Source organism: Hyaena hyaena, unplaced genomic scaffold (genome assembly GCF_003009895.1).
Source record: "Hyaena hyaena isolate Hyena2069 unplaced genomic scaffold, ASM300989v1 scaffold_75, whole genome shotgun sequence".
NCBI lineage: Eukaryota > Metazoa > Chordata > Mammalia > Carnivora > Hyaenidae > Hyaena > Hyaena hyaena.
Genome location: NW_024080707.1, coordinates 1899994 through 1912434, shown reverse-complemented (window position 1 = coordinate 1912434; position 12441 = coordinate 1899994). Strand labels below are relative to the sequence as shown.

General features: G+C 44.2%; 1 long non-coding RNA gene across 2 annotated transcripts; it reads left to right on the top strand.

Annotated features, from left to right (window-relative positions):
• Window positions 1-491: 491 nt before the first annotated feature.
• On the top strand, window positions 492-6931 carry LOC120232596. Of its 2 annotated transcripts, none has more exons than XR_005528602.1 (5): window positions 492-601; window positions 1359-1593; window positions 1913-2082; window positions 5688-5779; window positions 5953-6931. It is a non-coding gene; the product is annotated as an uncharacterized LOC120232596 (long non-coding RNA). The 2 variants fall into 2 exon arrangements; XR_005528601.1 differs by lacking the exon at window positions 492-601 and adding an exon at window positions 951-1020.
• Window positions 6932-12441: the final 5510 nt, after the last annotated feature.

Here is a 12441-nt window from a genome sequence, read left to right as displayed (position 1 = left end):
ATTAATTCCTCCGTTTATGCTGAGACTTCTCCGAACGTAACCCAGAACCATACACCCGCCTCGGAGCGAGGGCGCGAGCTCCGGGGTGGAAGAGCAAGTGGAGGCGGCCAGAAGGGACCAAGCTGACAGCTTCGCCGAGCGTTTGCAGCGATTGTGGGACCACGACGCGCGACGCCACAGTTAGAGGGTGCGACCTGGACCCACGGGGTCACTGGGCTCCCTAGATGGGAGGATGCTCCCTGTCCAGTGTGGTAGCCTCCTTTCTTGGAGCAGACGAGGGAAGGGTGCGCGCCTGCGCGCGTACACACACACGTACACACACACACACACACATCCTTCCCCTGGAGTTGTGTCTCGTCTCCCTTTTGTTTTTCTCCCTTCCCGGTCATGAGACCCGGAAGTTTTTTTTTTTTTTTTTTAAACCTGTCTCTCTCCCTTTTCCAAACCCTCCCCCCCAATCTATCACATGGCTGAGATAGAATAAAAACAGAAAAATGGCGACGGTCACGTTGTGGCGAGCCTTGCTGCGTCATTAGATAATCCTCATGCAAATAGCGGGAAGAACAAAGGAAGGGGGGGCCCAGGACCCCCGGGGGCGCAGGTGGGCGTGGGGGGTGGCGGGCCGGGCGCGGGGTCGGCCGGGCGCGCGCGGGACCGGGCGCCGGCGGGCAGCGAGCCGCCGCGCGGGGCTTCGTGCCGCCGAGTGTCTGCGTCCGGGTGCGCGCCGGTGCGCCGCGGTGAAGCGCCGGCCGCTGCGCTTCTGGCGCGGGGTGGCGGCGCGCCGGAGCCAGCCGGGGACGCGGGAAGCAGCGGGGGCGACGAGAGCCGTTCCGGCGAAGCTGGCCGCGGCGCGCGCGCACACGCACACGCAGCCGCGGGGCTCGGCCGACTCGGCGCCCGCGCGGGGGGCGGGCCGAGGGCGGGCCGGGTGGCGGCGGGGGCCGAGGGCGCGCCGCTGCCCGGCGCTGGGCGCCTGCCGTCAGCCGCCTCCCCGGACCGCAAGCAGTTCGCCGCCGCGGGGTAGGCAGCGGGCGCTGGGGCGGTGGCACGCGGGGCGGGCCTGGGCTCCGCACTCCCTCCCGGACTTGCAGCGTGTGTTGCCGGGCTGGGTTTGTTGTTGTTGAGGCGTGTGTGTTTTTCCTGCGGGGTTTGGGGCGGGCGGCCTCGCCCCTGGGCATTTCCGCGGTGGTTCTCCGGCCCTCCCTCGGGTGCCTGGAGCGGCGCGGCTTGGGTGAGGGCGCGGGTGGCCCCCAACGCCCCGCTTTAGCCCCTCGGAGGGGAGCGGCGCGGAGGGGCGGGGCGGGGTGCGTGTGTAAATGTTGCGCACTCGCTTTTCCCCCACCCCCGCCTTCTTCCAGGGTGCTGGCGTGGGTTCCTCGCCGTCCGGCGGCGACTGTAAATAGAGCCTGGATGTTGTTTACATGAAGGATCCGGCGGGAGGAGTCTGCGAGGAGGAGGCGGAGGAGGAGGGAGGGAGGAGAGAGGAAGAACGGAGTCCCCGCGGCGGTGGCGGTCCGGGGTGAGGGGGAGCCCCGCGCGGCGTCCAGGGACCGGGCGCTGGTATACCACGAGGCCGGGACGCTGGACCCTAGGGTAGGAGGGAGAATGGGCGCGGGTCGGGGAGGGGGATGTCTGTCAGTGTGGCATTTTTAGCTTGCAACCTGCCACGCAGATTCTCCCGGGCTGGAGGGGAGGGGGTGTGCGGGGAGGGCGACGAAGCCTCGATTTCTCGGTACGTTCTTTCTCCCATCTTCAGCCTTTTCCCGCCTCACTCCGGGTTCACCTGTTTATTTCCATCAGCTAGAGCGTGCAGTTTTTTAAGTAGGCATGGAGGCTGTTTCTTTTATTAGAAACGTTATTGGGGAGGGGGGTGCGTTGTTGTAATTTCTGCCGGTCCTGTTCGGTTTTCAAGAAGGGGGAAGGGACTTGGCGGAGATCGCCTGCTCCTGGCCGCAGCTGAACCCACGGCTTCTCCCTGCCTTCCCGGGCCAAGGAATCCTTCCCCTCACTCAGCTACCCGTATGCCAGCTGCCACCTTTTTGGAGAAGGACCACACCTGTGCTAACTCGCTTTGGAGGAGAGGTGAGCTGAAAAACCCAAGAATCGCCTGTTCCCGAGTTCTTAGCTAATCTCCTATCCCGGAATTGACCAGAAAGTGCTTCTTTCACCTGCTGATTGCACTGGGCACATCCATCTCCCTACCCAGGCAAGTTGTGGTTTACAGATGTGTTGAGATTTCTCTTTCCTCTGGACCTGCACCCCACCAACCAAGTGCTGGGTTTAGATTGAGAGAGATGACCTCCTTCGGTTGGTGCTGTTATTTGTTCCCACCAGGTAGCCTAACGGAATTGTCTGCCCTCCCCCCACAGCCCCTTTTCTTCTGTCCCAAAGAGCTTAGCCCAGAATCTGGCCTAAAGCAGCCTGTGTCTGGCTCCCTTTCCTTGGGCCCCACCCTGGCCCCTCTTGGTTCTTCAGAGCCAAACACGCCTCCCAAGCAGAAGACACACCCAGCCCCAAATCCAGCCATTCCAAAAGGGAGGAGAGAACAGTGGCAGAGAAGGGACCCAAGGGTCTCCTTTCAGTCCCGAATATCCCCACCAGCATTTTCCTCTCCAGTCCTCCTAGGTTTATAATCCCTTGGTTCTTTTTCCCAGCTGTCCCTCCTACCCTTTCTGCCTGCAGTCCTGTGGTAGGTACTTGGGAAGGTAGGGATGAAGAGGGGAGGTGGTCACGCCTATTCCCTAGAGTGAGGCACTTTCCTTCTCCTCAGTCTTCATTTTTGAGTAAAACACTTAAATATCTTTGCTCGCCTATTTGAATTCGTTTTCTTGCTGGCTAAATAATAACTGGTACTCACAAGAAAGGGAAAGGAAAGAGATGAAAAATGAAAGCCCCCCCCCCCCCCCCCCGCGCCGGGTTCTGTCATATGAGCAGCCCCAGCCAGAGCTGCTGAAGACCCCTCTGGAAAAGTCAACAGTTTCTCTTTCATGACATCACCACCTAAGCTCTTCCAACTTTAGCTTCAGAACAGGAAGAAGGCTCAAAATAGAACTATCTTAGGAATCCAGCTCCTTTAGAAGATCAACTTTTAAATCAGCTGCAGGAGGAACACTGAACTTTGACACAGGGAGGGAAACCTGTAGTGTTTGTAGTTGGTTCCTTTGGGGAAGAGTGGAGGGGATGCTTCCCATGCATGTTTAAAAAAAAAAAAAAAGCTTTTCTCAAGATAACTTGGATACCTAGACCAATGAACGATTAATAGGCTGGTTCGAGATTCATTTATTGAATAATTCATATGTTTTGGTATGTCAACAATAACAAGTACTTTTAAGAATGAATTAAAGTGGGGCTCCTGGAGTGTGCTCTAAAAGTCTGTTAAGATAGATCAAGGAGGTTGTGGAGGGAGGCTAGGAGGGAGCACTTGAGGAAGATGAAGCGCGTGCAGTGACTGCTGCTGAGAGGCTCATCGTAATGACTAACTTTTGTGGGGTGACTAACATCCTGGACAAAGAAGTAACGGGTGTCAGGAGTTTCCACCTTTACCTTGGAACTGAACGGCATTTCTCTGAATGTCAGTGTCTCCGTTCTTTTCCTGGATTGGGATGTACCTTTCTCTTTAAGCGAAAAGCATTGTTCAGTCTCTGGGAAGGGCTACTTGAGAAGTGATCATCACTGAAGTATTGACAATTTAAGGATGAGTATTGGGGCAGAGAATACTTGGCATTAATTTGAACATCTGGAGGGTGTCATAGAAGGACTTGCTAGTTGGAGAGGTAACATCTAATCTGGTTCATGTTTAGAGGAATCCGGGTGACAGACAGGGTTGTCTGTAACTGCGTTAACATAGTAGCCATCAGTTTCGTATCCCTGTCCAGCACCTGCAATCTGGCTGTGATAATAAACTGAATTTTAAATTCTGGTAAATTCTTAAAACTGGGACTTGATTCAGTTACTGGAAAACTTTAATATGTTTGGAAACAACTTGCACATATGCATCAGCTTTTTAAACTGTGAAACATGAAATCTAAATATAGATGAAGTATTTCTGATGAAAATTTAGTGTTTGAATTGAGATGTGATGTAAATATAAATTACACTCGCATTTTCAAAGATTTAGTACAAAGAAAGTAAAATAGTTCATGAATAATTTTTATGTTGATGGCATGTTCAAGTGATACTATTTTGGATATATTGAACTAAATGAAATACATTATTAAAATTAACTTAACCTATTTAACTTTTTTTAATATGGCTACTAAAATATTTAAAAATACATATATGGATTGCTTTTTACTTCTCCTGGACAGTACTGGCTTATAACATCGCTCTTTTTGGTCCATGGATTAATTTCAGAAGAGGTGATTACATGAAATCTCTACTTTCCCTTGCTCTTTTCCATGTAGAAATTTTGGGGACCCCAATAGTCAATTATTTTAGTGCATAAGACCTAATAGTGAATGCTTTGCAGATTTCTATGTGGGAGGCATGCCCTACTCAGGAAGGTCAATACAAGTGTGCAGGGGACCAGAAATGCTAGTAGGAGTGTCATGGTGAAATTTAGATGCCCACACATAAGGCTGTAGGTGCTCTTTTAAAAGATTCCTGGGCATACCAAACTCTATCAGAGAACAGTAAAGGACACCATAACAATTGTGACACCTGGTGGCATTTTAGTGATATCGCTCATGTTTGTTTCCTTTTACTCCTTCATTTACTTTCTCTCCTCCACCCCCCCATCCTGGCTCCACTGGTGGTAATTGGGCCCACAAGGCTGCTGATCCCTTGCTTCCGAAAAAAGTATGATGATGACCTAGATGGAGATAGTGCTGTTTTTGGTGGCTGGTTTTGTCTAATGAGGTACACTAATGGCCCTGGAAGGAACTTAGGAGCCATTTTAATAACAATCCCCTCCTCTTACAGATGACAGAAAGTTATGTACCTTGCTTAAGATCATACAGACAAAAGCTGGAATTAAACATACACTTAGGTTGATTATCTATTTACAGAATCCTTAGGGAATGACGAGGTTCATCAGTTAATCAAATACCTGTTGAGCGTGCACTTTGTGGAAAGGACTGTGATTAGTGTCTTGAAGTGACATGAAGAAAGCAGTCTCTGACCTTAGGGACAATACTTCTGATCGGAAGAAATAATTAGAAGCCATGCCAAATTAAATTACAGTACAGGCATGCCTCGTTTTATGGTGCTTCACAGATACTGTGGTTTTTACACATTGAAGGTTTGCGGCAGTCTTGTGTCAGGCAAGTCCATTGGCACCATTTTCCCAACAGCATTTGCTTACTGTGTGTCTCTGTCACATTTTGGTAATTCTCATAATTTTTCATTACACCTGTGACAGTGATCCATGAATATGACTTGCTAAAAGCTCAGATGATAATCATTTTTTGGCAAAATACTTTTTCGTTAAAGTACGTACATTGTTTCTTGAGACAAGATGCCGTCATACATTTAATAGGCTACCATGTAGCATAAACATAACCTTTCTATGCATTGGGAAACCAGAAAAATTATTTTGACCCCTTTTGTTGGGATGGTTTAGAGCAGTGGTCTAGAACTGGACCTGTCATCCCTCCAAGGTATGCCTGTATGAGAAAGTGTTTACTATTAAAAATGAGTGCAGTACTGCTGTGGCTTATGTTACAGGTAGAAATGTGTTTATTTTACAGATGCAGGACTGAAAGCTCTGAGGATGGTGGACCCTGCAGAAAAGAGGAGTTTAATTGTGTTTCTGGAATGCTGCAGGGTTCTAGAACTCGAGGTCAGTGAAAGTTTTTGGTTTTGCCCCTTTTAGCTGGTCCTTAAGGGAATTTCAGAATCTAAGGGCCAGCATTTTATGTGGCAGCACTGTAATGGGGAAGTCATAGATTAATTAGAGACAGGGTATTTAGAGATGGTTAGCTTATTAAGGTAGATCATTTTGACTTTAAAAAGGTTTAATACAGAAGTGAAATCAGAATAAAACTGACTTGTGAGCGGACTCTAAAATCTAAACTCTGTGGAAAAAATGGAATCGAGAACAAAATCAGAAAGCAAAAGAACTGTGGCATAGACAGTTGGACTAAAAGTGTGTATGGTGAGTGTGTTAAGAGGAAAAGGTTAGTGATACAATTTATGGGTTAATCCACTTATTTGTAAGTTTTTAGTCTCCTGTAACCTTTTTGGACTAAAATTCCCATTAGCATTAGTAAGAAAGCATGTCCTTTCTTTCTTTCTTTCTCTACATCATTGTGTACATACTTTATTTGATAGGTCTTTTCCTTGAGATGGATCTGTTAGGGTCGTGTAGTAGGAGATGACGTAGAGGTCGGTGCTGAAAGTGGGTAAAACCTGACACTCCCTTTATAATTCCTCCCAATTAATGCTTCTCTGTGACAATCAGGGTAGACGTTGCACAGGGCAGTGGTCCTTGGCTTCTCCTTGCCTTTTTAGCCAGTTTCTTTCTCCTTAAAAAAGGTACCTGTAATCCCCTCACTCCAGGTCTCCTAATAATCTCTAAAACAAGTTAGTTTTTAAAAACCGTTGCTATAGCAAAGCTTTGCAGCAATATGCATGTATACGTTCATGTACTTCTAACAAAGTAGTAATTGACATTTGAGCATTTTTTGTTGACAGTACATTTTTATAACCTTACAGTTTGGTCAGATATGCACATTTTATAATACTCAGTTGGATTTCTGTTTTCAAGTTGGAAAACAATCACACTTCAGTAAAAGACTGATGGATTTAATTAAATGATCTTATTTAAACTATTGTGTTTTAAAAGTGTTTTTTAAATACATTGTATTGCCTGCAGCTTATTTTATGGTGCTTCCATTTACTTACTCAGGTATTTGAAAGTTCAAAATCATCATTTTTGGGGGTGCCTGGGTGCTTAGTTGGTTAAGCGTCCAACTTCGGCTCAGGTCATGATCTCATGGTTCATGGGTTTGAGCCCCACATCGGGCTCTGTGATGACGGCTCGGAGCTTGGAGCCTGTTTTGGATTCTGTGTCTCCCTCTCTCTCTGACCCTTCCCTGCTCATGTGCGTGCTCTCTTTCTCTCTCTCTCAGAAAAAAGAAACCTTAAAAAATTTCAAAATCATCATTTTTGGTCTATAGATAAGAGGGATGTGACATGTTCTTTGTGCATTTGCACGCCACAATATTTATTTTCTTTTTAAAATTTTTTAAGTTTATTTATTTTGAGAGAGAGAGAGCATGAGTGGAGTAGGGGTAGGGGCAGCGAGAGAGAGGATGGAGAGAATCCCAAGCACGCTCTGCACTGCCAGCTGCAGAGCCCTGTGCAGGGCTTGAACTCTCACATGACCTGAGCTGTAACCAAGAGTCAGACGCATAACTGACCAAGTCACCCAGGCGCCCCTGTACTCTGCAAGATTTAAAAGCAAATTCTTTGGTATACCCATTTGCCATAAGTACTTGATTTACTGGTAATATTAATGTATGTGTTATGAAGAAATTGATTTTAAAGTTCTATGACAAACATTTTTATCATAGAACTTTAAAATCAATTTGATCTCTGTAGGAAGCATTTTACATCACTATTTTGTTTCTTCTTTTACTTTGTGGTATACTTTGATATGTAGCATAAGTACCTGCAGTCACTTGTTTTAATATTAAAACAGTTTCATTTTTATAAGAAAACTCTTGAGAAAGATATGTTTCAGATTTGATTTTTTAAAAATGGACATTTATAAAGAATAATTTCCAAGAAGAAAGAAGATCTTTTTGCATTTCTTAAGTTTATTTATCAGTATTTATAAAATACAATAACCCATATTTTTCTTCCTTGAAACTGCTTTTTTTTTAAATTACTCTGTAATTCTGTTAATGTATGTATTCACAGTATAATGTCAATTTGCTTTTTATCCCTTGGTCTGCGAGGTGTTGTATTTTCTTTTTTTCATCCCAGTTTAGACAGAATAAAATGAAGTGAGAGAAAAATAAGGAAATATCTTTTATTTAATGTACCAGAAATGTTTAGTTGTGTGGGTTTTGGTCATGGCTAAATAAAGTGAATTTTAGCTTTGTAGTACAGCATGAACTAAGTTCATCTTGGTATACTTCACATTTAGATGTTTAGTTACATTAATACTGAGCGTAGAACAGTCTAATCACTACTAAGTTTATCAAGGCCAGTTATTTGTTTTCATACTGATCTGCCTTTCAGTGTCTCACAGTAAGTATTCGTCCTTTCTGAACTGACAGAACTTGTCCAGGAAATGTTAGGTGGTAATCTTTCTATCCTCTTTGACAGTTCAGCTATCTAAAATTTTATTCTCAAGTAATCATAATATCTTTGTGCATGTAACAGATGTTTATAATTTGGGTGAAAATGTGCGGCTATTTCCAAGAACGTAAGGTTATGAGATCCAGCCGTTTTTTGTGTGTTTTTTTTTAAGCTTCGTTGCCCTCTCGTGTTTCAACTCTGTATTACATCAATTGGCTAAAACCTAGGCATTATGACCTCCTTAAGTTTTAGGTATTTTTGTACTTTAGAGAATGTTGTTTTAATTTGTGTGAAGGTGGATTATTTCGTTGGATGTTACTTTTCTGAAGATAAGGTCAGTTTCATAGGGCATAGATTGTACTGTACTCCCATTTTCTGCTTCTCATCTAAAGAATTGACTCATCATCTATCTGTCTTATTTGAAGTATAGTGCTAATATCTAATTTGCATATAATGAATCATTGAAACTGAAAAAATGCCTAATTGAAAACATAATTATTTTTCAAATATCTGTCGAGTTCCACTCATATTGAAATAACTTGAGATCTTATGACTGACATGGAAAAAAACCAAGTGAATCATGGTTTTAATAAGTTAATAATCGAAAGCCTGAATTCCAATTTCAGAATCTTTTTATACTTTTTATTAAAAATAAGAATCATCCTTGAAATGACTTCAGGGTATGTCTCAAAGGTACAGATAATTTCAAAGAAAGTGATCTGTGTATGTTGATTTTTTTTTTTTTAATGCATTCCAGAGGTTTGTCAATGACTTGCACTGCCATAACTGTAGAATTGATACTAACTGTAGTGGAAAACACCCTGCAGGTGTGCTAAGTACATAATTGTCATCAGTGTCATCAATTTGAGTACATTCTTAGAACTCAGAGTAAGAATAATCAAAGTCATATTTTTTTCTTTTTTCCTAATGTGCAATTCTCCTTAAAGCATAAAATCCCCATTAGTTTCTGCTTCATTACCTGAGATACTGAGAAAATTAAAAATCTGAATCCAAAATTAAGTGTTTTCAGAAATCCCTTTGTGTAAATTGTGTATCAGGTTGATGAGTTGAATGGTCAGGTTGTAGTAGAGGGGAAAAAAAACCCTGGTCTTGATCATCGGACATGGATTGGAGCCCAGGTTTACCATAACTTAGGGCATGATCTCAGGGAAATCACCTAAGTTCTCAGGTTTTTATTTTTTATCTGTAAAATGGGCTAATGATATCTAATCTATTTTTAAAATCTTTTTGTGATAATGAGTAATTCATGGATAGCCCCCCCATATGAGTTCTTGTGAAAACCAAATGAGAAGCACATAGGAAATTACTTAACGTAATGCACGTGAGAAGTATCCTCGCTGTGTTTGTGAGCACTTTGAGGATAAGGAGCATTTGCTGAACATCTAGAAGAGATCTTGGAACAGAGTAGTTCCTTATTAAGTTTTTTTTCTTTTTTTTAATGTTGTTTATTTTTGAGAGAGAGAGACAGCGTGAGCAGGGGAGGGTCAGAGAGAGAGGGAGACACAGAATCCGAAGCAGGCTCCAGGCTCTGAGCGAGCTGTCAGCACAGAGCCCGATTCGGGGCTCGAACCCACGAACCGTGAGATCGTGACCTGAGCCAAAGTCGTATGCTCAACCGACTGAGCCACCCAGGCGCCCCACTAAGTTTTTATTACATAGATGATTGAGGTCAGGGAGACAGAGTTGGTGAATCCATGCATGGAAGAGATAACACTGAAATAGCTGGGAAGCTTACTGCATGTTTGATGTATTGTCAGAGTTGAAAGCTTAATCATATGGTTGCTCATCATTAATATGCATTCATCTTGTGTTCATCTTTCATTCTAATATGATTCAACTGGGCCTTTTACTATTTCAGTCTCACCACTTGCTGGGCCATGACCCTACTTTTTCTTTTGCTTCTTCACATCTCAAACCGGAAGGGGATCTTTATTTCTTCACTTCATGGGAACCTTCGGAGGAAGTCATGTAGCCACCCAGAAAGGATGGTGCTGGCCGACACCGTGACTGACAGGCTGCCCTGGCTCAGTTATCACAGTGCTGATGCTGTCCATTCTAAAGGTACAGTACTGTGATAACTGAAGGATGGCAGCCATCTTGCCTTCCATCAAAGGAGTCCCATCGTGCCCAGGAAGGAAGACAGAAGATGAATCAGGCACATAAAGCAGTGGTGGGAGATGTGGAAACCCACTTACCCTGTTCCTGTATTATATCTCTCCCGGAAAATAGGGTATGTTACTCCCTCTGTCTTTGCCTTGTTTTGTAATATCGTGGGGAGAAGGAGGAGTTGGATAGTTGCTTGCATGGCGGGATGAAGACTGTTGCACTGAATGGACATGTATTAAGATCTTTGGAACTTTTTAAGATGCTGATACTAGATGAGTGCTTAATGTGAATTAGTATTTCTGAAGCAGTATTCAGAGACATTTTGCCTTTTTTTTTTTTTTTTTTTGGATTTTATTTTTAAGTAATCTCTATACCCAGCATCGGCCTTGATGTCACAACCCTGAGATCAAGTCACATGCTCCACCCACTGAGCCAGCTAGGTACTCCCCCACCCCACCTTCCCCCCCACTCCACTGGAAAAAGGAATTTTTATTAACATACAAAGACCAGACCAGGAGGCAGGGAGAGCTGCACTGGGATTGTGAGGAGCAATTGATTTGTTATTTTTATAAACATAAGAGGTAATCTAATTGGAATAGCTAGATACTTGTCATTATTGGATGTTCATAATGAAATTCAACTTAAACAGGGAGAGGAAAGCCTTACATGTTGAACAGCATTGATATATATTTAGGTTTATTTATTTATTTTGAGAGCACAAGTAGGGGAGGAGGAGAGAGAGTCCCCAGCAGGCACCATGCTGTCAGTGCAGAGCCCGATGCAGGGCTTGATCCACAAATCCTGAGGTTGTAATCAAGAAGTCCTATGCTTAACTTGGTTGCCCCTGAACAACATTGATATTTTTGCATGAATAAAATTATATCTTTGTGCTTGAGGAATGGGTAGGGACATATCCTGTTTCTTCAGGAATAATTTAGAATCTAGTCTAATTCAAAAACTGTTTGCTAAATCTCTATGTTACTGTCACATTTCATGAAAACAAAATGTAAGTAATTTTATTTCTGTCAAGAATTGAGGACCACTCTGCAGTGACCTCTAAAACAAATTGATTTCAAGGATATAAGGCTATGAATACCAGCCCAGCATCAGGATTGCATAAAACGCTAGGATGTTTAACAGAGCATGTGTCTTTAGCCTGCATCCTACACTGAAGAATGCTGTTTGGGGTGGGGATCTTAAAGAATCCAGGGTTTCCCACATCCTTCAAGACCCCTTCAGAAGCTGTACACATGGATCAGCAGCAGACAAGAGTCAGAGTGCCTGACCTTCTTATGTGTTAGATCACAGTCTACTGCAAGGTCCAGTAATTTCATACAGCTTAGGCTCAGTCCATTAAACAGAGACCTCTTACCTCTTTCAAGGTTCATGTCTGTACCTTGGATTCTGACACTCCCCCCACCCCCCTGTGGACAGCTGACTGGTGGAGGAACCCAAAGCATTGACACACTCATATGCTGGGGCAAAGAGATGACCGAGCCTGCTGAGGTCAGGGTGTGTCTACCACAGGGCGAGAGGAGCAGGGAAGGAAGAACTGTATGTGTGACCTTTTAGTATTCAGAGACCTTACCTGCTGATCAGCACAGCCCAGTTAATCTCTTGGGCCAAGTGTATTATCAAGTCCTTCATTGAGACAGAATGAGGAAAAAGGGGAACCAGAGTGTGAGCAGAGAGGCAAAGCCTTGCCTCCCCATGCAGAGAGGTTCAGTTTCACCCTTCATTGCATGGCCCTCAGATGTTCCTGGTCATTGCATTCCTTTGGTGATTCACACAATTCTCTTTAACCTCTCTTCCCTCCCAAAAACGGTCTGACCATTCCTAGGGTAACTCCTTGAACTGTACCTGCTTGGCCCTGAATTATCATCTACACAGCATTGACCACATTATGACCCAGCACCTCCACATGTCCTCACACATTCAGAATTTCTCTATAAACTGTGGGTTAGACTATGTTTTTCATGAATTACAGGGAGGAATGGCTCTGCCCAATTGTGTATTATGCTATCAGTCCTAAAATTCCTTGGAGTTTTCTGCTTCCTTAAACAGAAA